The sequence below is a fragment of the Felis catus genome, chromosome X (genome assembly GCF_018350175.1).
Source record: "Felis catus isolate Fca126 chromosome X, F.catus_Fca126_mat1.0, whole genome shotgun sequence".
Lineage (NCBI taxonomy): Eukaryota > Metazoa > Chordata > Mammalia > Carnivora > Felidae > Felis > Felis catus.
This window is the reverse complement of record NC_058386.1, coordinates 30,291,630-30,316,923: the sequence shown is the minus strand read 5'-3', so window position 1 is coordinate 30,316,923 and position 25,294 is coordinate 30,291,630. Positions and strand designations below refer to the sequence as shown.

General features: G+C 38.8%; 1 long non-coding RNA gene across 2 annotated transcripts; it reads right to left on the bottom strand.

Annotated features, from left to right (window-relative positions):
- Positions 1 to 2,052: 2,052 nt before the first annotated feature.
- Positions 2,053 to 19,686, bottom strand: LOC123383457. Of its 2 annotated transcripts, XR_006593202.1 has the most exons (3): positions 19,630 to 19,686; positions 4,964 to 5,058; positions 2,053 to 2,960 (listed from the first exon to the last, which is right to left on the bottom strand). It is a non-coding gene; the product is annotated as an uncharacterized LOC123383457 (long non-coding RNA). The 2 variants fall into 2 exon arrangements; XR_006593199.1 differs by lacking the exon at positions 19,630 to 19,686 and having other exon boundaries at positions 4,964 to 5,163.
- Positions 19,687 to 25,294: the final 5,608 nt, after the last annotated feature.

Genomic DNA, 25,294 nt, shown 5'->3' with positions numbered 1-25,294 from the left:
CTGCTTAAATGACATGGGCACAGCAAGCCAGCTGTGATGTGTGACTACCCAGTAAGGGCTCAGTGATGCTATAAGAGAAGAGATGGTCCAGTACCTGTCACATATTTACCCTCCTCCCTTCTCGCTCAAATTCTTACTGAATGTTAACTACAGGAGTTAACAACTCTGTGGAACATAGGGTAGGAGTTTCTGAGTCATATTTTAGTCATACTTCAAAAGAGTAAGAAATAAATCACACCACAGTTCCCTTTTCGTGTTATTCTTTTGCCTTTGATGAACCCATTAACCAGTTACTTTGTAGATTACATCAATTCACAGATGTAAATACTAGATTTTCAAATTCAGTTCAGTGAACTGCTAAGCTTCCTTTCTATCTGTTTACATGGAAATTTTATAACTTTCTGGCAGATAACATGAAATACAGAGTTATCTGAGGATATGGGAGAAAATATTTGAGTGGCAGCGCAGAGACCATAAATATTCTGCTTATTATTCATATTTTATGTTTTCTCCTCCACACTTTTTCCATAGGAAACATCAAGCAAGAAAGCTTTCCATAGTGGAAAAGCATGACATTGTTGCCATATGTGGAGCGGTTAAAAGTGATGTGTCAACTGCAGAAATATGGCAGAAACATGACTAATGATGGGGGAGGAGGGTTGCACAGGGTCATGCCATGAAGGAATGACAAGTGTCTTAAGCTAAGGCTCCTTAATCATTTGCTCATATTAAAGACAACATACAGGTAGACAGGCTTTGGTTTAGGAATCTCCTATAGTAAAGCTATTGCATATGCTTTAGAAATAGATAAAATTCATGTGGTGAAATATCATAGCGAACCCTGAATTTTTTCATCCTTATCTCTGCCTAAATTCTACACATTACCCACCCTCCCAAAAACTTCAGCATGCCAGAAATTACATGCTAAAAAAAAAAAGAAGCCAACTATGTTGCAGCAATCAGCTATGCAACTAAGAGCTAGTCACTAAGAGCTTTGCTACAAATATGACAATACAAATACCCTGCATTTTGAGTATAGTAATCCCCTCTTATCTGCAGGGGATATGTTCAAGACCCCCAGTGGATGCCTGAAACCATGTATAGTACCAAACCCTACATATACAATGATTTTTCCTATATGTAATTACTTCTGATAGAATTTGATTTATAAATAAGTACAGTAGATTAACAAAATGATTACAACAATATACTGTAATGAAAGTTATGTGAATGTGGTCTCTCTCAAAGGAGCTTATTATACTGTACTCATCCTTTTTGTGCTGCTGTGAGACGATAAAATCACTGCATAATGAGATGAAGTGAGGTGAATGACACAGGCACTGTGATGATGTAACAGTAGGTAGGCTACTATTGACCTTGTGACAATATGTCAGGAGGAGGATCATCTGTTTCCGGCGCAACTGGCTGCTGCTAACTGAGACCATGGAAAGCAAAACTGCAGGTCAAGGGAGGAACTAGTGCAATCATGCTGGTGGGGTTCAAGGCAGGCTGCCCCAGAACAGGCCACTTCAGCATGTTGATTATTTTAAATTAAAGCTATTTAAAAGCAGCTGGTGCAAGAAGGATACTCTGACCTTCCTTTGTCCCCAAGAAAGCATGAAACAATCTCCATGTGAAAGGTCCCTTCCTGAACCAAGAGGTAGAGAGACATCCTTATCACCAGAGATAGAGAATTCAGGCTGAGAAGGCTGTTTAAATGAACCTTCTTACTTCTTCACCAATTTACTTCCCCTAGCCCAAATTTGTCTTGTTAATTCCTCACAAATTTATGGTTTATCTAAAATGTATAAGAGCTGCCTGCTCTGGTTATTTCATTGAATTTCATATTTTTATGAGCTCCTGTATGTACAAAATTAAATTTTTCTCCTGTTAGTCTGTCTTATCAATTTAATTATTAGAACAAAGACCCTAGAAGGAAAGAAAGGAAAAGTTTTCCTCCTCTACAGCATCCATATTGAGAAGAAAAATGAGCAAAACTCTTCTTTTATGAGCCAAACCCATTTCTTGGGGGGGCATATACATTGACTAATATTAGGATTTAAAAACGAGAGCAATCTGGCTTCTTTTTATTTTGTGCAAGCAGAAAATGAACAGAGGGGTAGAACAAAAATGGAAATAATTGGAAGTTACTGAAAGACCTGTGGCTGCAGTGAGAAGCATAATGTGCTGAACAATGGGTATTTCCAAGCAATCCAGAATTTTGCTGCCCAAGTCTCATTCCCACCTTCCTGCCCCCGATGGCCTGTGTTCATGCGAGATGAGCCACAGTCCTCTGGAGAGACTAGATCCTCTGCCCGACTTGCTGGTGTTTGAGTCTGGCCGTTTGGAAATATGCTCCTGTTGCTGCCGTGATCTCAAGATGCATGAGGAATGTTGATTTTTCAGTGTGTTCTTTCACACTGGCCCTTTCTCTGGCAGGCTGTTTCGGTGAATGTAGTAAGAACAAGTGTATTATCCAAACAGTGGGAAATAAAATCACAGCTGGGCGTTATCTCAGCCGCAGGCATCGCATCGTGAGCGCTCCGGCATTGTCTGGCTGATTGTACCCGAAACTGCCAGAAGGCCGAGAAACTTCTGTCACAGATAGCACCGTGAATTGGAATGAGAGGACTTCTGGGATCTCAGAGATACTTGGAGCTGCGTCTCTGCACGGCCCTAGAAGCCTCCTTTCCTGGACCTAACCTGGCTCAGAGTCTGAGGTGGTGACACGTTTACATTTATTGTCTTCCCTGAGGAAACAGTGACATTCTCCTCCTTCTCTACCATGGAAACACAGGTGCCTGGGGTGTTTATTGGCTCCCATCAGTCACACACATATGCAGCACTGGAACATGAAGGTGGGTTATGCTCTTTGTTCTGAAAACAGTTTAGTAATAGAACATCTTGGGTCTGACTTAGAAGTTCAGCTTGGCGAGTACAGTGGAAACCTGAGTGAAAATCTGGAAATAGGCATGACAGAAAGAAGGGCAATCACATCTTGCTAGGGTGGCAAACCCACTCAGATAACTGTTATTTGCTATTTTTGTAGTGTCACCCACCCTCACTATGGCATATCTTGCTCTACAATTTGTGCTCCTGTTCAAATGTGTGACGCTCTTGGTCTCCAGCAAGAGAATGTGTTTGCCATTTAGTCAGGCTCACATGGCTCATAAGATTGGATTGATGGAGGGGAAACATATCATGATTTTAACAATGCCACTTTGTGCAACTATCTTATCACATTTCATTCATTAGATTAAAATTAAATAGAGACATTTATTTGGGCAAAAGAGAATCTGCAGCTCTCTCAAAATAATAAAGGTTTTTGGCTTTATTTAAAATCATTCTCTGTGGTAATCTCTGTCTAGAGAAAGCTGTGGGTTGTAGGGATTTAGAAGAAGAAAATAGAGGTTTCCAAAGAAGTAAAGCCCAAGGGCTAGTCCACATCACCTTTATTTACCCACAAAATTTCTAGACTCCAAATATGGTTCACAGCCCAGATTTATACTCTGGAGTCCATAATGAAAATAAAGGAATGAAGGAATATTACTTCTTTCCTATGCATTTAGACTGATTTCTAAGAGACCATAGAGCCTATATTACTGAGAATTTATTAAATCCTCTCTGGCCTTCTATCCCTACAGCCCTCCCATCAAGGGGCAAGACAACTATACCCAATACTATATCCAATCATGATATTAAACCCAGATTTCCCTGGCTCTCTGAACTCTCCAAAACCTAACAATCTTCACTTGCTCAACTCTCCTCTTCAATACGACATCCTGTCAAGTATTCAACTTTTAATTCAATGTCTCTACACTTTTTTTCATGATATATGACTCACCTGAAACCAACATCTTCAGCCAAATGCATATCATATCCTGCCTGAACCTATTCCCTTAGCCATATCTCCTACAAATGTCAAGGTGCAGCTCAAGGTTGAGTTTCTTTTCAACAGGCTTCATTTTTTAAATTTTTTTAATGTTTATTTTTGAGAGAGAGAGATCGAGACAGAATGCAAGCAGGAGAGGAACAGAGAGAAGAGAGAGACACAGAATCCAAAGCAAGTTCCAGGCTCCAAGCTGTCAGCAACAGAGCCCGACGCGGGGCTCGAACCCACGAACCAGGAGATCGTGACCTGAGCAAAAGTTGGATACTCAACTGACTGAGCCACCCAGGCACCCAGGTGCCCTTAGACTTCTTTTTTTTTTTTTTTTTTTTTTTTAGAGAAGTGTTAGGCTTACCAAAGCTGACCTTTTCTTTCCTTACACATTAATGTCTATGTGACTATTCTAGTCATCGTGAAACATTCTGAGAACTCTGTACCACACTGTTTAGCACTTCGTTATTGAATCTTTTATTACTCCTTAAACATTTCACACACATACAATCACACATATAATCTTATCCTCAAATTATGACCGTCTCCACTCATTCATTCTTTCAATAAATATCTACTACCATCCTGCCATGAGATGGGTACTAAGAACTACAGATCACAGAAAATTTAAAAGACCTGATCCCTGCTTTCAAGGAGATCACAAACTATCAGTCAAGATTAGGTACATGCACCAATAACTAGCAGGAAGTATTAAGAATGATGTCATGATGAATAAGTGGAGAGGCAGGCGTTATTCCTTAAATTTCTTAAAATCACCCCATGGTGATTTTATTACAGAATTATAGCAACCCCTAATTTAAATAATTTCTAATTTTAAATTTGACAACTTATTCTAAGTTTATAATAAGGTATATCAAAATTGTCATTCTAAAATCTTTTTTATTTATTTAACTTCATTTATTACACAGTAGCCTTTCTCTTATATTTGGATGAACCTATTTTAAGACACCTCCCCATAGAAGGCTTATTATTTCAGTATGGCTTATTATTGCAATGATTATCAAATTTGGCATATGGCAATATAACCTGGGGCAGTTTAATAAAATAAAATATTCAACTTACCGAGGCCATACTCCCAAGTATTCGGATTCAGTAGGTCTTGGTTAGAGACAGATAACCTGCAGGTAACTCCTCAGATGATGTGGTGTCAGCTATCTCTGGAGAACATTTTGAGAAACATGGATCTAATTACATGGAACAATTCTTGAAATACTAGTTTTCCTCCATACATATAATTAAGGCGACAAATTTTCCTAGTTGATGAAACTCCTGTGTGAAGAGAAGACTTTTTTCATCATTGCTTTTCATAACATTATAGAACAAAATACCAACTTTGGCCTATGGTTAAGGCTGAGCCTATTTTTCTGGCTCAAAAGGACATGGGTCTTAGAAGTTCAAAGCCAGATATTGTAACTGTTAATGTGTCACTTTAACAAATAATATGAAAATGGAAAAAATTTCAGACCTCAGCTAAATGGACATATATTTTCAATAAGTTATTTTGATGAATTCTGTTATAATGAAAAAATGTTGACAGAGTTGATTTGAATGAGATTTTTATCATTTTTCACTTCTAATCTCTGAACTTTCAGAAATGCAACCATGTATCAGCTTCCCAAATCCTTACAACTATATTCTTTAAACTGAGATTTTGCAAAGGCAAACAATAACTAGAAATTCTTGAGTGCTGGAAATACTACATGATGAAAATGCCCCGGCTTAAAATTGGACAAAATCGGATTTAAATGTAGTAATCATGTTGTACATATAAAAACAACAATAGATAGAAGCATTTATTAAGCACTTATTATGGGCTATGTATCATGCCATACAGGAAAGGGTATGAGTCGGTTTCCTGGGAAGAAGCAAGAGTCAGACTAGAGATGGATGATTGAAGAGATTTAATAAAGGGAATAAATACAGGAGAGTTAAGAAAAATCGATAAGGGATTGTAGAGGAGCTCAATGACTGTAACAAGAGAGCACAAACAGCAGCAAGGCCTGAAGAGGGAAGTGGAGTTAGCCACTAGATCCCTAAGAAAGCCTATAGGTATAAGTGAGGAACATGCACCAGGAAAGGAAATCCTTGGCAGAGGAAGCAGCCACTGCCAATTCTTGGCCCAGGAGGGAGGAGACTGAGAGAATAAATACCCTAATCTTCTGGTATCTCTTTGTCAGAGAGCAATGGAGACCAACTGATGCTGTCTGCTAAGGTCACCCCCTGGAGTCACAGAACGTGGTAGAGAAGGAAGGAAAATGGATCTGGAGGGATAGATGGAGTATACAACATAGTGGCACAAATGAATAAGGCATTCTCTGCCTGCCTCCTTGAAACGGGCATGGAAATGTGTGGCCTCTTGTGTGGAAATATCAAATTGCTCAGGTGGGGGGTTTCCTCACAGAATGCATAAGGGACAACACAGTAGTACCCATCACTATTATATGATAATCCTCTCATTTATTAACTTACTTTCATACCAAAAAAAAAGTATAAATTCTTTTAAAGCAATGTATATTATATTTTTTTCTTACTTCTGGGCTCTGGCTGAAATGTTGTTGTTTGAGGACAGTGCTTACTAAGGTTTCCAAAAGTGCTACAGCACCTGTGGCGGAATGGGCTATGCTTGAATGACACACATTCCCACAGTTACTGTTGTTCAAACTGAAAGGTTGCTTTCTCCTCCCTCAGGCTCAGCCATATCCAAATAAATCTCAACATAAAGATCATCTAGTCATCCAGCCCATTTTCCAAAGAATTTTTTACCTCCCCTATCATCAGCATTTAATTTTCCTAATAGGCATCAGATTGCAAACTCCTTTATAACAACATCTATTAGCCATGTCTCACAGGATGATTAAACCATCTCGGATCCACTGTTACTGCCAGCTAGGATGAAGAGTAAAGGGTTTTTACTGATCAGGAGTTGGCCCAAATGTATGAAGTTCCTTGCCATGACTTCTCCAACAACAACAACAAAATGTGTATACCCTCACAGAGGATGATTACTTCATGGGGGAAACTTGGAGCTGGGTTTAGTCCCAAAGAAGCTCTAGATCCTTGAGTAGCTTCAGACACTTACTAGCTTTTCAAAAAGACCATATAGGACTGAGATTAACTTGGGTTTGAAAACTCATTGCCTCCTTATGAGGTAGAAAAAATTTTGGCCCTAGGCCTTCCACACTTCTATTTCTGGGAATTAGCCAAAATTGGGGATCAGGCTCCAGGGACTACAGATTGATGGAGTGATGTTCACAGGGCCAATCTCTGAACTTATTTGAAAGGGAACCAGAAAAGAGAAGGTGTCCCTATGATAAACGGACATTTTATGGCTGCTTCCTCCTTGATCTTGCCATTAACATTAGCAGCCCAATAAGTCCTCAGTCACTAGACTGCTAAAGAACAAAAAATCCAGTTTAAAAGCATGGCTTTAAATCCAAATGCCTTCAGCTCTTAGAAATTCATTTCTGTTTAAGACTTCCTATCCATTTTACAATGAGAGAGGAGGGGGAGGGAGAAAACAGAAGCATATATACAAGAAGAGCTCAAAAAAAAAAGATCCTATTGAAGTTGGGTGTACAAACTTGGAATTCTAAATCCTCCCACTGGTCCAGGTAACCTAGCTACTGGGTCTTTTCCTCATGTATATGTCATTAATATTAACACAACATGTTTCTGTTCAAAGTATGGCTCTAACATTGCTGTGTTTCGGGCATCTGGACATTTAGAATGGCTTGGGAAGCATAAAATGACTGTTACCCAAATGGTTGATTGTTATCCCCAGATGGAAAGGAAGATGGCTGTCTCAGTACACCTCTCTGTGAGGAGCAGGATGTACCCTGTCCGAGCCCATCACCAGGCCTCCAAGCTCTCAGTAGTAAAGCTAATGCAGGAGGAGGGCTGGGAGGCTCTATTGTGGCACACACATTTGTCAGGTAGTTTGAGCCCGCTTTCATGGTGTATGGTCCCTTCTTTTTAGAGCAGATTCTCTGAGCTCTTAAGTGACTCACAAAATAACCACCACCACAACAGCCAGGTCATTTCTTTGGAGAAATAATAATTATAATCATAAGAAGTAGCATTTGTTGGACATTTGCCATATGTTTGTATGGACTATACTGTTTAACCCTCAATACAGTCCATAAAGTACTATTACTTCCCCTTTTACAAATAAGGAATGTGAGGTGCAGAGAGTGGAAGTACTTTCCCCCAAAAGTACCTGTGTTATTAAGGCAGAAAATCTTGAGACTATTAGAGTACATCAAACTAGCCATCAACGCTGTCATTAACTGAGTATCACTTGCTGCCAGACCATGATGTGTAGGGCTTTACATGAATCATCTTGAAGAAACTGATGTTAAAAGAGATTAAGTTAAATAAACTCTGAAAGAACATGCAGCCTTTAACATCTAATCTGTCAATCAGAGTCCCAGTTTTCTACACTTTTTATTCTACCACACTGGCTCATTTCACAACTTCCTCTAGGGGGCCCTGTGTGTGACTATTTGTAGTTTCACCAAAAAATCCTCATTTTGAAAGAATGAAACACAGGATTATTTGGGGTTTTTTGGTATTAGGTTTGATAAGTTCTTTATAGATTTTGGATACTAACCCTTTATCTGATATGTCATTTGCAAATACCTTCTCCCATTTCAAAAAACAAATAATGCAGTGAATGGGTAGAAAATATGAATAGACCCTTTTCCAAAGAAGACATCCAGATGGCTAACAGATACATGACAAGATGCTCAACATCACTCATCATCAAAAAAAATATACATCAAACCACAATGAGATACCACCTCACACCTGTCAGAATGTCTAAAATCAACAACTCAGGAAACAACAAATGTTGGCAAGAATGTGGAGAAAGGGAAACCCTTTTGCCCTGCTGGTAGGAATGCAAACTGGTGCAGCCATTCTCGAAAACAGTATGAAGGTTCCTCAAAAAATTAAAAATAGAGCTACTCTATGACCCAGCAATTACACTACTAGGTATTTATCAAAAGGATAAAAAAAAATGCTGATTCAAAGGGGCACATGCACCTCAATGTTTATAGCAGCACTAGCAACACTAGGCAAATTATGGAAAAAGCCCAATGTGCATCAACTGACAAATGGATGAAGAAGATGTGGTATGTATACACACACACACACACACACACACACACACACACACATATATGTATATACATACACACACAATAGAATACAACTTATGATCAAAAAGAATAAAATCTTCCCATTTGCAACAACGTGGGTGGAACTAGAGTGTATTATACTAAGTGAGATAAGTCAAGCAGAGAAAGACAAATATGACTTAACTCAGATGTGGAATTTAAGAAACACAACAAATGAACATAGCGGGGAGGAAAGGATAAATATGATAAAAACATAGAGGGAGGCAAACCATAACAGATTCTTAAATACAGAGAACGAACTGAGGATTGCTGGAAGGGAGGTGGGTGCGGGGGGGGGGGGGATGGGCTAGATGGGTGATGGGCATTAAGGAGGGCACTTGTTGGGATGAGCACTGGGTATCATATGTAAGAAATGAATCACTGGGTTCTACTCCTGAAGAGTGTACTGTATGTTAACTAACTTGAATATAAGTAAATAAGTTTAAAAAAAAGAATGAAACAAAAAGGAATATAACTGTTAATGCTCAGCTGTACAAGAAAGGATGGGAAAGAGTATAAAAAGGAACTAATATTAATGGTATACTTTAGTAAATGCCAGAGACTCCCCAAGGTGTTTAACATATGTTGTGTTCTCTAATTCTGACAATATTTCAACATGGTCTGTCAGTAAAACACCATCATTCAAATGAAAATCACAGAAAACTCAAGTTTTTCTGTTGTTTTGCTGTCCAATGGGCACCTCTTGTTGCAATGGAGCCTGAAGAAGCAAGTATTTTAGTAGTATTTTAATACTGCTATTATAGTTCTAGGATTCTTTAATAATATCCTTTCTTTCTCCTATGACCAATTGTTTTAAGCTCACCTCTTATATGCCCAGATAAGTAATGAGCCATTCTACAAGAATTTCTCATTTTAATTTTTTTGTCTCTCTCCTTTTTTTGGCTTCTGTTTCCATAGACTTTGCTTTTTCATTTATTTCCTATCGTTGTGCTTTCTGTGGTGGCTGTGTTTCAATGTACTACTTCTAATTTAGTCTTCTTTTAGAATTTTGTTTTTCTATTCAACGACTTAGGCTGATACACATTTCATATCCTGCCTTCAGGCCATCACTTCCTGTTTTCTGGTCATCTATTCTTCGAGATCTTCTATTTGTGCTTTGCGGTGCTCCTGCATAAGTATAATTACTTTCAAGGATATGTTTATGCTAGTTTTCTGTTGACATTTTTTTAGTTCTTTCTGTAATGTTAAGGTATAATTTTCACCTGCTTTGAAGAAACCATTTGCAGATAAATATTTCTACTACCTATAGGAATTGATGTTGCTCATTTATGATTTATTTTATGGTATTCTGTGTGCAGGCAGAGCTTCCTAACAGGATGGATTTTCCTAGACTTCTAGTAGGAAATGTGGTGGGGGAATACAGGGATGTGCCATGATATCATTTCTAGCTTCCCAGCTCACACCTCCCTCTTCTGTCACTACAGTGAGTGTCTTAAATATGGTAAACTCTGTAGCCAGCCCTGCTCTCCCAGAGCCTACCCTGGTTCTGGTGACCTTCTCCGACCAGCCCTGGTTTCCACAGCCCTTTCTTCCACTATGATGCACTTTCAGACACTATTTCTTTCCTTTTTTCTTTTTTTTTTTTTTTTTTTTTTTTTTTGAGGAGAGAAAGAGAGGAGAGGGAGAACAGGTGGAGGAGGGCAGAGAGAGAGGGAGAGAAAGAAACCCAAGCAGACTCCTTACTGTCAGCACAGAGCCTGACACAGGGCTCAAACTCACCAACCGTGAGATCATGACCTAAGCTGAAATCAAGAATCTGACACTTAACAGAATGAGCCACCCATGTGCCGCTCAGACACAATTTCTTGATGGGTACGTCTGCTATCTGCAACCTCTGGGCTCCTGAACACTTTCTGAACCTGGTCTCTCTTTCCCCCAGTGCTCCTGAGGTGCTCAATCTCAGGTAAACTCACAGGAGTCCCCACTCATTTGGGAAGCAGCTATCTGCTGGAGAGATCTGAGATATGCCAGCCCTCAGGAACCTCTCTGCCTGCCCTGCCCTAACAGTCTTTACAATCATCAGTTTCTATGTTGGCCTCAACTTTGTTGTAATCTATACACAACTGGGAGTCTGAGTTTTCTCTGTCTCCTAGTTTCAGTGAAAACACAGCTTAAGGTTTGTTTTTAATTCCTCCTTTTTTCTCCACATGGTTTCTTATCAGAAAGGAGATGTTCCAAAATACGTTGCTTCATTATAAAATTCTTAGTTCTAAGTTTGATTTCCAAACTTTTTTACATAGTTGTAAGAGTAAGTATCACTTACTAAGGGCTGCCAAGGCCCAGGCTCAGTGCCATTGACTCTAGATATAATGACCCACTAGAACAAACCAGAGTGCTAATTGCTGCCATTATCTCATTTTGGGATGGAGTAACTGAGGTCTGGAAAGGTTAAGTAATTTGCTTAACCTGCTACAAAGAGGATACGTTAGAAGAACTGGGATTTAAAACCAATTTACTTTAAATCCAGAGCCCAAACTCTGATCCTATGAAATGACTTGCCACTTTTCTTGCATATTTTACTATCTTTCTATAGTAAAATTATTTATGTACATTTCCTATTGCACATACAATAGTGCATCCCATCATGGTTTAATGTGGACCAAGCAGAAAGACCTGATTTATAAACTGTACTAAGTATGGTTCCCTGAGAGGGGTGTCTGGGCAGTGAGTCCATTAAGCGTCCAACTCTTGTTTTGAGCTCAGGTCATGATCTCTCAGTTTGTGGAAGCCTGCTTGGGATCCTCTCTCTCTCCTCTCCAAGCCCCTCCTTTCCTCTTGCTTTCTCTCTCTCTCTCTCTCTCTCTCTCTCAAAATAAATAAACTTTTCAAAAAAAAAAGTATGGTTCCCTGAGAGCTTCACGTATTTTTCATTTAGCCTTGAAAGTGGAAATCTGATCTCTAATTTTAATATGAAAACATAAATATGGCCTAAATTGCAGTTACACACCTAATTTGAGATCTTTGAGATAATCTGAGAAGTTTAAGAACATAACCACTGGTAACACAGATAATCTTGTTACAATTTTAAGAATGTCAACACTACAAATGGAGTTAACTATACATTGTGCATGTCTTTTAACAAATGTAGGTGTATGGTTCGATATTTTGATAGGTTATCCTCTGGTATAAACTTTTATTAAGTACGCCCTATGATAACAGGTAAATGTAACCATGAAGTGTCATTCAAATATTTGTTTTTCACGAAATAAGAATTCTTTCTTGAATAAAATTTAAAGAATACCAATTAGAATAAGTCAATGTCCAGTATTCCTTAAGCAATGATTAGTGATGTCCCTATTGAAATTACTCCAATGTTTATAGCAGCACTTTCAATAGTCAAATTATGGAAAGAGCCTAAATGTCCATCAACTGACAAATGGATAAAGAAGATATGGTTTATATATACAATAGAATACTATTTGGCAATGAGAAAGAATGAAATCACGCCATTTGCAGCAATGTGGATGGAACTGCAAGGTATTATGCTAAGTGAAATAAGCCAGTCAGAGAAAGACAGATATCATATGTTTTCACTCATATATGGATCTTGAGAAACTTAACAGAAGACCATGGGGGAAGGGAAGTGGAAAAAATAGCTATAAATAGAGAGGGAGGGAGGCAAATCATAAGAGACTCTTAAATACAGAGAACAAACTGAGGGTGGATGGTGGGGTGGGGGAAAGGGGGAAATAGGTGATGGGCATTGAGAAGGGCACTTGTTGGGATGAGCACCGGGTGTTGTATGTAAGCAATGAACCACGGGAATCTACACCCGAAACCAAGAGCACACTGTATACACTGTATGTTAGCCAATTTGACAATAAATTATATTAAAAATTTTTTTAAAAATAAAATTCAATTTCAGGAGCTCTCCTTTATTACTGGTGGGAGTGCAACTATGGGAAAGCCACTTTGGAAGAAAGCTAGGCAGTTTCTTCCAAAACTAAACATACTTTTACTACATGATCCAGCAATCGCACTCCTTGGTATCTATCCAAACGAACTGAAAACCTCTGTCCACACAAAAACATGCACATGGACATTTATAGCAGCTTTATTCATGAGTGCCGAAACTTGGAAGCAACTAAGGTATCCTTCAGTAGTTGAATGGATAAATAAACTGTCACATCCAGAAAACTGAATGCCATTCAGTGCTAAAAGGAAATAAGCTATCAAGCCATGAAAAGACATGATGGAACCTTAAACACATATTGCTAGGGGAAAGAAATATGAAAATGCTACATACTGTATGATTACAACTATGTGACATTCTGGAAAAGACTATAGAGAAAATAAAAAGACCAATGGTTACCAGGGGTTGAAGAGAAGGAGAGAAGAACAGATGAAGCTCAGCAGATTTTTAGGGCAGTGAAACCTTTCTGTATGATACTGTAACAGTGGACACATATCATCATACATATGTCAAAACTCCTACAATGTATAACAGCAAAAGCGACTATGGACTTTAGGTGACAATGACGTATCAACATAGGTGCAGGATGTTGATGGAGAGGCTGCACATGTTGGGGGAAGAAACAGGGGGTGTCTGGGAACTCTGTACTTTCCCCTCAACTTTTCTGGAAACGTAAAACTGCACTTTTTAAACAAAGCCTATTTTTAAAAATTCAATGTCAGCACCAATACCTGTGGAAAAAGTCTAGTCACTAATAGGCTACAAGTTTGGAGTGTGTGGCTCCTTTTCTACTGGAAAATTAATCCTAGGACATGGAAGAATATTTAAGTCTGTGTGTGACGGTGAAGAGTAAATGGTCTAGCTGAAAATTCCTAGCAGTATCACTACAGTACATGCTCAACAGATCTGAACTGCAAAGTCGTTAAGGCATCTGTATGAATCACCTGGGAAGATTATTAAAATGAAGATTCTGATTCAGCAATTCTGGGGCAGGGTCTGATATTCTGTATTTCAAACAATTTCCCAAGTAATGCTGATGTCGCCAGTTCCTCAGACCACACTTTATATGGTAAGAATCCCTTTACAAACTGGTATGTGTCTGAAGAGTATTTCTGGTTAATGGTGGTTGGCAAAGGGAAAATTCTTCTAATGAAATTGGTTTGGAAAATGATGAATATATGGCCACAATCTTGGAGAGTCAGATATACACAGAGATTTTAAAGGCTCTGGGTGAAGCAAACTAGTGAAGTTGGCATAACGTAGCATTTTCCAATCATATATGACCATAGCACCTTATTACCTGAGTAAAAGCTATTTATCATCTTAATATTTCACAGTACACATTTAACAGAATGCTGATTTACATAGGTTGGGAAAATAAAAAGCACACAATTTTATCATACGGATGATTTAATTCCTATAAAAATAGTTTAAGTCTCAATTGCCCAGCCTCATTCATCTGATTCTCTGTAAGTACAGGAAAAGACCACAGCAAGGGGCAGGTTAAGCACAGCTAACAGTGGCTTACCTAAGTATACATCAGGAGGACAACAAGCAGGGCACAAAAGTATATTTTGGAATCTCACACAGTACACTTGCTGCAGAATGCTGAAGATACAATATTCCAGATTGGGTGGACAGGTGAGTGTCAGAGATGATTAGTGAAGGAAAAAAAAGGGAACAAAGTCCTTCACGTTCTTGACATAAACTGTCAGGTAAAGGAGAATAATATCACCTGTTTCTGCTGACCCAAGAATGTTCTTGACCATCCATCTCTTCCCCAAGCAGAGGTACCAGTATGTATTTTCTTTAAGGTCACAAGTCTAAGAGGTATGGGCTGTCTGGCCCTGCCCTTCTTTCAACCCGAGTGGAGCTGGAGGATAGTGATGATTTTCCTAACTGTGTGTATCCAAAAGGGGAAGTACACAATTACATCACTTTACATAGTGTGAACTAGGGGTGGGTAAGCCACTAATATCTTTATATATCATGGTCTGACAATTACACTAGCATCCTACACTCCCATCTAAGGCTAAAAGGAAAAATCCACTATGAGGAGAGCCCTCAGAGTTGGTCCCAATAGGCTGCAAGAGTGAACTTGAGACTGACACATAAATGTTAGTTTCTAGAGCTCTGTGCCTTCTTTCCGAAAATAGTAAATGGAGTACAAAATATCTGAGAAAACAGAAATACTGAGCAAACATAAAAAAAATACATCACAGAATACGGTGATGAAAAGTTAAACAAAATGAATTATAAAATTCTTTTACCTTTACACTATATTTGAAATTTTTCATAATAAAATTTTGGGAAAATAAAAGATAATCATAATCATTAAACTCAACATAACTTCTTTTTTTAACATTTATTCATTTTTCAGAGACAGAGACAGAGCGCAAGCAGAGGTGGGGCAGAGAGAGAGGGAGTCACAGAATCAGAAGCAGGCTCCAGGCTCTGAGCTGTCAGCACAGAGCCCAATGTGGGGCTTGAACTCACAAACCGTGAGATCATGACTTGATCGCTTAACCAACCGAGCCACTCAGGCAGCCCATAAACTGAACATAACTTCTAATCCTATGACTCAGAGATAAACACTATTAATATTTTGGTGTATTTACTGTCAGATTTTTATTCTCTGCCTCACACATTATTTCCTTTATATAAATGGACTCATCCTATGTAATGTTTTGTAACTTAAATATTTTCTATTATTAAATATATATTTAGAGTATATATTTAGAATATAATTCTATGCCATGTCGTGTGTGTGTGTAAAATAATTTATTTAACCATAATATTACAGTTTTCACACAGGGTTTTATAGTTTCATAAACAATAAAATCTTTCCCCAAATGGCCATGAGAATAAAAATGATTATTTTAATATTTTCAATCTTGCAGATGTTTTCTGGTAGCAGCAAATTTTACAGAAGAATCAGAATATAAACAATAGGCTTAAGAGACTGTATGTTTTTTTCACCACATGTTTTTCTCATATAGAAAGAAGAGGGTGGGTTGTAGTGATCAGGATTCAGGCTTTGTTTAGAATCAGGTAGAACATGATTTCATTTCTAGCTTTGTCACTTACTGTGTGACTTCAGGCAACATGTTAATATACCTAGGCCTCGGTTTTCATATCTGTAAATTCTGAATAATAATAGTATATTCTGAATAATAATAGTATAAGTATGCTTAAAAGAAAGAACTTACAGTGATAAAAGCCTTAGTGATTACTGAATCTATCACTTGATGTGAGAGCTACATAAATAATCCAACCTCTCATAAAAATATGTACAGCCACAAAAGACACCTAAGTGGGGTTCCAGGATCAAAATCCACTTTGCCCTCTGTGAAGACATGGTGATAACCCTTAAGCGATGTGGAGAGAGACCAATCTCTGGACTGCTGACTAGATTTCCCTCTTTTTATATTCTCCTTTTCCTCTGTGTCCCATTTCACTCTTGAATCACAGAAGTTGTTTTTGTTTTGTTTTGTTTTCTGAAATACTACTTTGCTGGATGAGAACTCCACTTACTGTATACAAAAAGTCTCTCCCCTTTCTCATGTGAAGTGTCCATGACATGGCCTACAAGGACTGTCTCCATCCTTGGTTTCCTACTGCAATACACTCTATCCAGACACTATGCAAAATGCAGACTGCCTCCTGTCATCCAGCTAGCCAGCTCTTGATCCCTCCTTGAGTGACCTCTGCATTCTAAAGCTACACTTTCTAGCTTGTTGCACTGCATATTTTACTTCACTTTTAATTAAAATAAAACCATAAATAAATAAAATCAATTCTTGATTGGAATGTGAATCAGTAGCATAAATACCACCAAATCTCCTGTGTAACTGCCCTGAACATCCCTTTTTAGGCAGCAGAACTCCAGGAATGTTCCCATGGAAACAATCATGTTCAATATTACTTCAAGTACATTAGTGCTATGTCTAGTCTCAAAGTCAATTATATTTAGCTGAGGATAATCTGCCATAACTCCCATTAAATTAACTCCTTTTACTACTAATAATATTTATAACATCTGACTATAACATATATTTGCATTTCTTCTAAACTACAGAGCCACAGTTTATACTTAAAAAGTGAACAGATACATTTTTAGACAATTTATATTTCCTGTTCTTTTAAAGGATCTGTTGTTAGATTCTAAAAATATTCCATATATTTTTAAGAATTTGAGTCCTGTAATTTACAAAATGACATGACCCTTCAGTATTTCAAAGAATCACTTGTCCCCATTCTGTTACAGAGTAATAAACTCAGTTCTCAGGCTCCAGAACAGCACTGTCCAACAGAACTTTCTGCAATGATATAAACGTCCTGTATCTGTTCTGTCCAACATAGTAGCCACTAGCCACAAAAAGCCCTTCAGAAATGTGGCCAGTACAACTAAAACTGAATTTTTTAAATTAATTTAAATTTAAATAGCCATACATGGCTAGTTACTACTATATTGTACAGCACAGCTTCCAGAAAACTTGATAGAAATGTCTAGCATTAAATACACTCTGTTTAATATCCTATGTCATAATAGCAATGTTTCAATTTGGAACCTTGAAGCTCAGAGTGCACATTCAGCCATTCACATTCTGCACCTCATTATCTCCTTTGCATCAGAGTTATTTATAAGTATCCACATCTTCTCCAAGAGGCTGTAAACTCCTCAAATGCAGGAACCACATCTTTCTCAATTCTGTATGCCTCACTGACCATGCTACAGCACGCTGCATATTATAAGTACTCACTGTTTGCAAATAATAATGATAACCCTGTCTCATTTCAAAAACATATTCTGAGGGCATGCTTCCCTTAGTACTGCTCTCTCACCTGGTATAACAACCCCTCCAGGGTTTAAACTCTGATCTCTCTGTTGTATTATAAGACTCCCAGAGAGGGCATGTTATTGCTCTGGGAACAATCTAAATCAGAACTCTAGAAGAACTTTGCTGCCCTGATATGTTTTTTCCAACGTTTTTTATTTTATTTTTGGGACAGAGAGAGACAGAGCATGAACGGGGGAGGGGCAGAGAGAGAGGGAGACACAGAATCGGAAACAGGCTCCAGGCTCCGAGCCATCAGCCCAGAGCCTGATGCGGGGCTCGAACTCCCGGACCGCAAGATCGTGACCTGGCTGAAGTCGGACGCTTAACCGACTGCGCCACCCAGGCGCCCCTGCCCTGATATGTTTTGAAAGAACTAGAGTAGACCTTTTCCTGGCAACAATGCATCAAGAAAAGGAACTGAAGGTGAAAGAGATAGGTCTACACGCAGAGAAGTAAAAACATGAGTTCCTTAAATGCACCCTTCCTTTCTCTACCTCTGCCTCAAGGCATTGTTTCATTGATCCTTTGTGACAAATACAAAAGAGAACACTAACTGATCCTTTGTGACAAATACAAAAAGGATACTATAGCTGGAGAACTATATGCGACTCAGTATAATGGCACATTTATACCAATTCAAAAGGGAAGGGGGCAAGAGGGAAAAATCTGTCATTCATCTGTTTTACTATGATAAATTTTAAAATGACTTCACTATAGACAATTATTTAGACTGCTCATGTTTAGGACTAAGGGACATTAGCTTGAATTACTAATTGTACTAAATCGATGTGAAGAAAATAAGGTTTTAAGCTTAAAATAAAAGCTCTAGGTGACACCGAACAGGCTAAAAATGATTATAATTAATTGCTAAAACATACACCATGTCTGGCTAATTCAATTTTATTTATATAAAATTTCATTTTGATTTTATTTTTCACTCTGGACAAAATGCATACGAACTGAACGGCAATTTTGGTCTCATCTACAGACTCTTGTGTAGTGATATGAGAGTAAGGACCTTCTACAGCCTAGAAATCAGCAGCACAGCTAATGAAATCAACCATTGTTTCAAAAATAGTTTGATTATGCTCTTTCTACTCTCTTTTTTTAGATCCCAAGTTGTGGGTCTATGTTTATCAGAAAATTCTAGGTTGGCTTCTGGTAGAAAAGAACTTGTGTTTCCCTTAGCATAGGAAGACTATAAAATTCAGAGTAGGTATCAAAATTATGCCTTCTGCCCTTAAATTCACAAACTAGAGTTCCAGGCTTTGCATTTCTCACATCCTGTATCATTTGCAATTATGAGGTAGAGGAGAGTTGCTTAGTGGATGAATAAATCCTGTTTACTAAAAGGATTTCTTCACACTAGTACCAGAAAATACATAGTTTTCTGACTACATAAAAACAACCTCCAATTGACCTTTGAACACCACAGATTGGAACTGCATGGGTGCACTTATATGTAGATTTTTTTCAATAAATATAGTGGAAAAATTCGGAGAGATTTGTAACAACTTCAAAAAACTTGCAGAAAACTTCATAGCCTAGAAATACCAAAAAAAATTAAGAAAAGGGTATAACATGAATGCACAAAATATATGTAGATACTAGTCTATTTTATCTTTTGCTACCATAAAATATAAAGTTAAAATTTATCAAACCTTACGCACACATTTACAGACTCTACATGGCCCCATTCGTAGTGGAGACAAACATAAACAAATGTAAAGATGTGGTTTTAAATCATATCTGCATAAAATTAACTGTAGTACATACCGCGCCGACTGTAGTATTTTCGTAGCCACCTCCTGTTGCTACTGCAGTGAGCTCACGAGTTGCTAGTATCCACTTAAAAAGCCATGTGATGCTAATTATGTCTGCAGTAAATTGCATATCGATACAAAGTGATCTCTCGCAGTTCTCACATATTTTTTTCATTGTGTTTATTTAGTACAATACCATAAACCTTGAATAACACCATGGGACCCATACGAAGTGCCACTAGTGAGGCTGGGGCTGCTCCCAAAAAGCAGAGATAAGTCATGATATTGCAAGAAAAGGCTGAATTGCTTGATATCTACCACAGATTGAGGTCGGCAGCAGCAGGCGCCCACCATTTCGAGATAAATGAATTCAGCTGAAGACCTTTGTAAAAAAAGGAAAATCATGAAGCCAATGGTGCAGCTACGTCAGCAGGCATGAAAACCTTGCACTTTTGCAAAATACTTTTTATCTTGTTTTAACAATGAAGCTATTATGTGGGTGCAGGATTGCTATAAGAAAGGCATACCTAGAAACTCTAATATGATTCAAGAAAAAAGAAAGTCATCCTGACCACTTAAAACAAAAGGAAAGTAAAAGATCTAAAGCTGGAGACAGCATAGGCATAGGCTAACTACTGTTTTGTGCAAAAAAAACCTAAAAAAACAAAACAAAAAACCAGCACTCTAACCTGTCGTAAGGGTTAACTTGCTTCAGGTTAACACACTCCTTGCTTCGTAACCTAAGGCCCTTGACCTATAACAGAACTCATTTACTTTCTTTGAGATTTGCAGACCACTAGCCTTGGGGAATGAAGGAGCAGAATTTTCCCAGGCCATAGAGGCCAACAAGTCTATTTGAAGCTGCCTTGGCTTTCTGGTTAGCCCAGCAATCTCTTGTTTTTGTTTCTTTTTAAATTTTTTTTTAATGTTTGTTTATTTTTGAGAGAGACACAGACAGAATGCGAGCGGGTTAGGAGCAGAGAGAGAGGGAGACACAGAATCGGAAGCAGGCTCCAGGCTCTGAGCTGTCAGCACAGAGCCTGACACGGGGCTTGAACTCACGAGCCGTGAGATCATGACCTGAGCCAAAGTCGGATACTCAACCAACTGAGCCACCCAGGCACCCCGCCCAGCAATCTCTTAACAAAATGTTTTTTAAGGTCATACAAATGACTTTACTGACCTCCCTTTGCGCATCTATAAACCTTGTCCTCCTTGCAGAAGGAACAGGGTGCTCTTGCCCAACCCCCAGGCACTAAGGGACGAGATCCCCTTGCACAACCTCCAAATATTAAAATAATGTCTATAGCCTGGCACCATCAATTCTGAACATAATCAAGAAATGTTAGGGACCACTACACTACCTTTGCTGATTAACTACCTAAAACCCCTTTAAAAATCCCTGGGCCAGGTAAAAACTGGGGAGTTGGCTTTTGGACAAGGGTCTGCCTTCTCTTTAGGTTGCCAGCCTCCTGAATAAAGCTCAGATTAGTTTCCTATCAAAACTTGTCTCTTGAGTATTGGCCTTTTTAGCCATAAGCAGCCCAACTTGGGTTTGGTAACACAAATGCAGTGGAGTTTATGATCAGGACTGCCCTTATCTGTAAAGCTGCTAACCCCCAAGGCTTGAAGGGAAAAGATGAACACCAGCTGGCAATCTTTGTGTTGTCCAAGAAAGCCTGGACAATAAGAACCTTTTTTTCGGACTGGTTCCATCGATGCTTGTCCCTGAAGTCAGGAAGTACTCTGCCAATAAGGTACTACTTTTTAAAGTTCTTGGAGCCTGCTTCAGATTCTGTGTCTCCCTGTCTCTCTGCCCCTCCCTGGCTTGCATTCTGTCTCCCTTTCTCTCAAAAATAAATAAATGTTAAAAAGTTAAAAATAATAATAATTTGATTGGAGAAAAAGTGAAGTCATTATATGACAACCTAAAGCAAAAGGAAGGAGAAGGATGTAAAGGTGGAGAATTTATTACCAGCAAAGGGTGGGTTGATAATTTTAGAAAGTGGTCTGGCTTAAAAAATGTCAAGATAACAGGAGAAGTAGGTTCTGTCGACCAAGAGGCAGCAGACAGGTTCCCAGACGCCATTAAGAAAATCATTGAGGAGTAAGGATATCTGCCTGAACAGGTTTTTATTTTTATTTTTTTTCAATGTTTATTTATTTTTGGGACAGAGAGAGACAGAGCATGAACGGGGGAGGGGCAGAGAGAGAGAGGGAGACACAGAATCGGAAACAGGCTCCAGGCTCTGAGCCATCAGCCCAGAGCCTGACGCGGGGCTCGAACTCACGGACCGCGAGATCGTGACTTGGCTGAAGTCGGACGCTTAACCGACTGCGCCACCCAGGCGCCCCTGAACAGGTTTTTAATGCAAAGTACTCCATTCTGAAAAAAAAAAAAAAAAGCCACAAAGAATATTTATTAGTAAGGAAGAGGCACGAGGACCAGGACTGAAGGCAGGAAGGGATAGACTAACTCCTGTTTTGTGCACATGCAGTCGGGTTTCTGGTCAGGACTGTCCTCATCTATAAAGGTGCTAACCCCCAAGCCTTGAACGGCAAACCTAAACACCAGATGCCAGTCTCTGAGTTGTACGAGAAGGCCTGGACAATGAGAACACTTTTTCTGGATTGCTTCCATCGATGCTTGTCCCTAAAGTCAAAAAGTGCCCTGCCGGTAAGGCACTGCCTTTTGAAGTTCTTTTCATATTGGCCAGTGCGCCCCTGGCCACCGAGGACCCCATGAGTTCAACACCAAAGGCATCAAAATGGTTGCCCCCAAACACAATTTCTCTAATTCAGACTCTAGATCAGGGGGTCATGAGGACCTTTAAAGCTCGTGACGCACGTACTCCGTGGGAAGGACTATCAATGCTACGGAAGGGAACCCCAACAGAGAGAACACCAGGAAAGTCTGGAAGGATTACAACATTGAAGATGCCATCGCGGTTACCGAAAAAGCCACGAAAGCCATCAGCCCGAGACGGTAAATTCCTACTAGAGAACACTGTGCCCAGACGTTTTGCGTGACTTCGCAGGATTTACACAGAGCCAGTCCAGGAAATCATGAAAGAGGCTGCGGCTGTGGCAAAAAGGTGGCGGGTGGGGGGAGGGTAAAGCGTGTCAAGCTCTGGGGCTTGGGGAAGTTCAAGAGCAAGGAGACATCACACCAGAGGAATTAACAAGAGACCACTTGCGGGAGATGAGTGCGTCCAAACCAGTGCCAGCCGATGAGGAAGGAAGAAGACACAGAGGGAGCGGTGCCAGGCGGCCAGAAGGGTTTCAGTCGTTCGGAAGTGCTTTTGACTTCTTGTACACCGTGGACCCTCCTGTGATACGGGCACTGCAGCGAAAGCACACGGTGAAAGGATTGGGACCATTTGAAAACGTTTTCAGGTGTTCCCAGAGACACGAAGAAGCAGAAACGTCAGACGGAAATTGCCACGTATTTCTATGAAGCTCTATTGAGTGTGCCTGACTCCCATGCCTCTCATTTCACTCCCCCCCGCCTTCCGCCTCTGTCACCTCTGACACAGCAAGACCACCCTCCTCTTCCTCCTCCTCCCCAGCCCACTCCTGAGGACACCAAGGATGAAGACCTTTATGTGATCCACTGCCACTTAATGAGCAGGAAGTCATCATCCTACTGCATAGTTAAGAAACTTACCTGTTGTGTAGGTGTGTGTTTCTTCATCTGAAAATCTAGTCACTGTATGACAAGAAATGCATGTTTTTTATCATCATCATTGCCTAAGTATTCATCATGTAGAACATCATATGCAAGTCTTGTATAGAAGTGGTTATTAGCCTATCCTTATACAGGAATAAGGTGAGTGATACTTAATATAAAATTAGTAATGTGTTAGTTTTCTTACTGTTTTCCAACTTTGCTTTCAAAGAATTACATAAACATACACTATGCCCCTCTCTTGTAATTGGAGAAACTGTGTATCAGCCTATCATCATAGGTAAGCGGTTTTTAATGTAACAATGTTTCCAATATTGTATTACGAATATGACTGTAATACTATATCCCATAAAACTTTTTACAATGATTCATTCATTATTGTATAGGCTAGGCTACCATAAAGCAATCAGATTGCTGCTTCTTTGTTAATGCATGAATTATAATACCTACAAATAAATATATTTTTTCACATTATCTTTTCACTTTTGATACCTAGTGTTAGCTATAACACTACAGTGTTTTATGTCATATAAGACAATATTGATGTAGATACTGACAATTCATCTCATGAGCAGACAATGTAAACTTATGGTATCAATAAGCACAGTACAGTACTATAAATGTATTTTCTTTTCCTTATGATTTTTGTAATAATATTTTATTTTCTCTAGCTTACTTTATTGTAAGAATACAGTATATGATACATAAAACATGCAAACTACGTGTTAATTGACTGTTTATGTTATTGGTAAGGCTTCCAGTAAACAGGCTATTAGTTAAGTTTTAGGGGAGTCAAAAGTTATATATACATTTTTAACCCGTGTTGTTCAAGGGCCAAAAGTAGATTTAAATCAAAATGAAGCATATCATAGAGCATTTCTCCTCAAGGAATGAAGATCCCTGTCAGTTTATTGTTTTCCAAATAGGGTTTGGCACTTTGTAGCCTTGAAATTGAAAAAAATGGCCAATGACTTGCAACCAACCATAAAATTTAAGCCTCAACTTGGTTATCCTAAGAGTAACAGAGGGGCCAGTTGCTAAAACGGATTATGGGTCAGTCTATTCACTGTATCTCTGGGTAGTGGAATGTGATAACTATTATCTGCAGTATCTGCAGTTTTTAAGTCATGTAATTTATATTTATGATCATAAAGGAAAATATTGAAAATCAGAGCTTAAGATTTTTCCAAGGCATAAGTCCTTATTTTGGGATAACCAAATACTAATCCAACTGTGAAGATAAATGAACTGCTTATTTAATATTCAAAAAGTTGAGTCACAGATTGCCCGGGTAGCTCAGTCAGTTGAGTGTCCAACTCTTGATTTCAGCTCAGGGTCCTGGGGTTGAGCCCCATGTCAGGCTCCATGCTGAGTGTGGAGCCTGCTTAGGATTCTCTATCTCCCTCAGTACCCCCTCCCCTGCTCACATGCACTCTCCCTCTCCCTCTGCCCCTCTCACCTACTCACATGTGCTGTCTAATTAAAAAAAAAAAAAAAGCTGACTTGTATTTGGATTTTATTCATTTTAAGTATACCAGTTCTACTGTTAAACCTGGATATATGCTTTGATTCTCTGAAACAAACAAACAAAAGAAAAAAAAAGCTTAAGTATAGCAACAAGTATTCTATTCTTCTAGCAGAAACTACTGGACACTTGAGTAAGATCATACTTCTCCATCCCTATCCCTACAATGATATAGTGCCTCTTCACATCTCATATTCATGATTAGTCTAGCACTCTTTAGAAGAATTTTTAGTAATGGACCCAGTAAGGAAGGCATGTGGGCTTTAGAAATTATTGTGAGTAAAAATAAAAAAATTGAATTAAAAAGGTGTCCATTTATTAAAATTTAGTATTGTAAGACATTGAGGGGGGAGTATTTTCCACCTTATTATATTTTTAATTTTATAGTGAACAATGTTAAAGTGTATACTTTAGCTATTCTGTTTTGAAGCCTATGAGTCAGATTTACATTTTACTTTAAAAGTT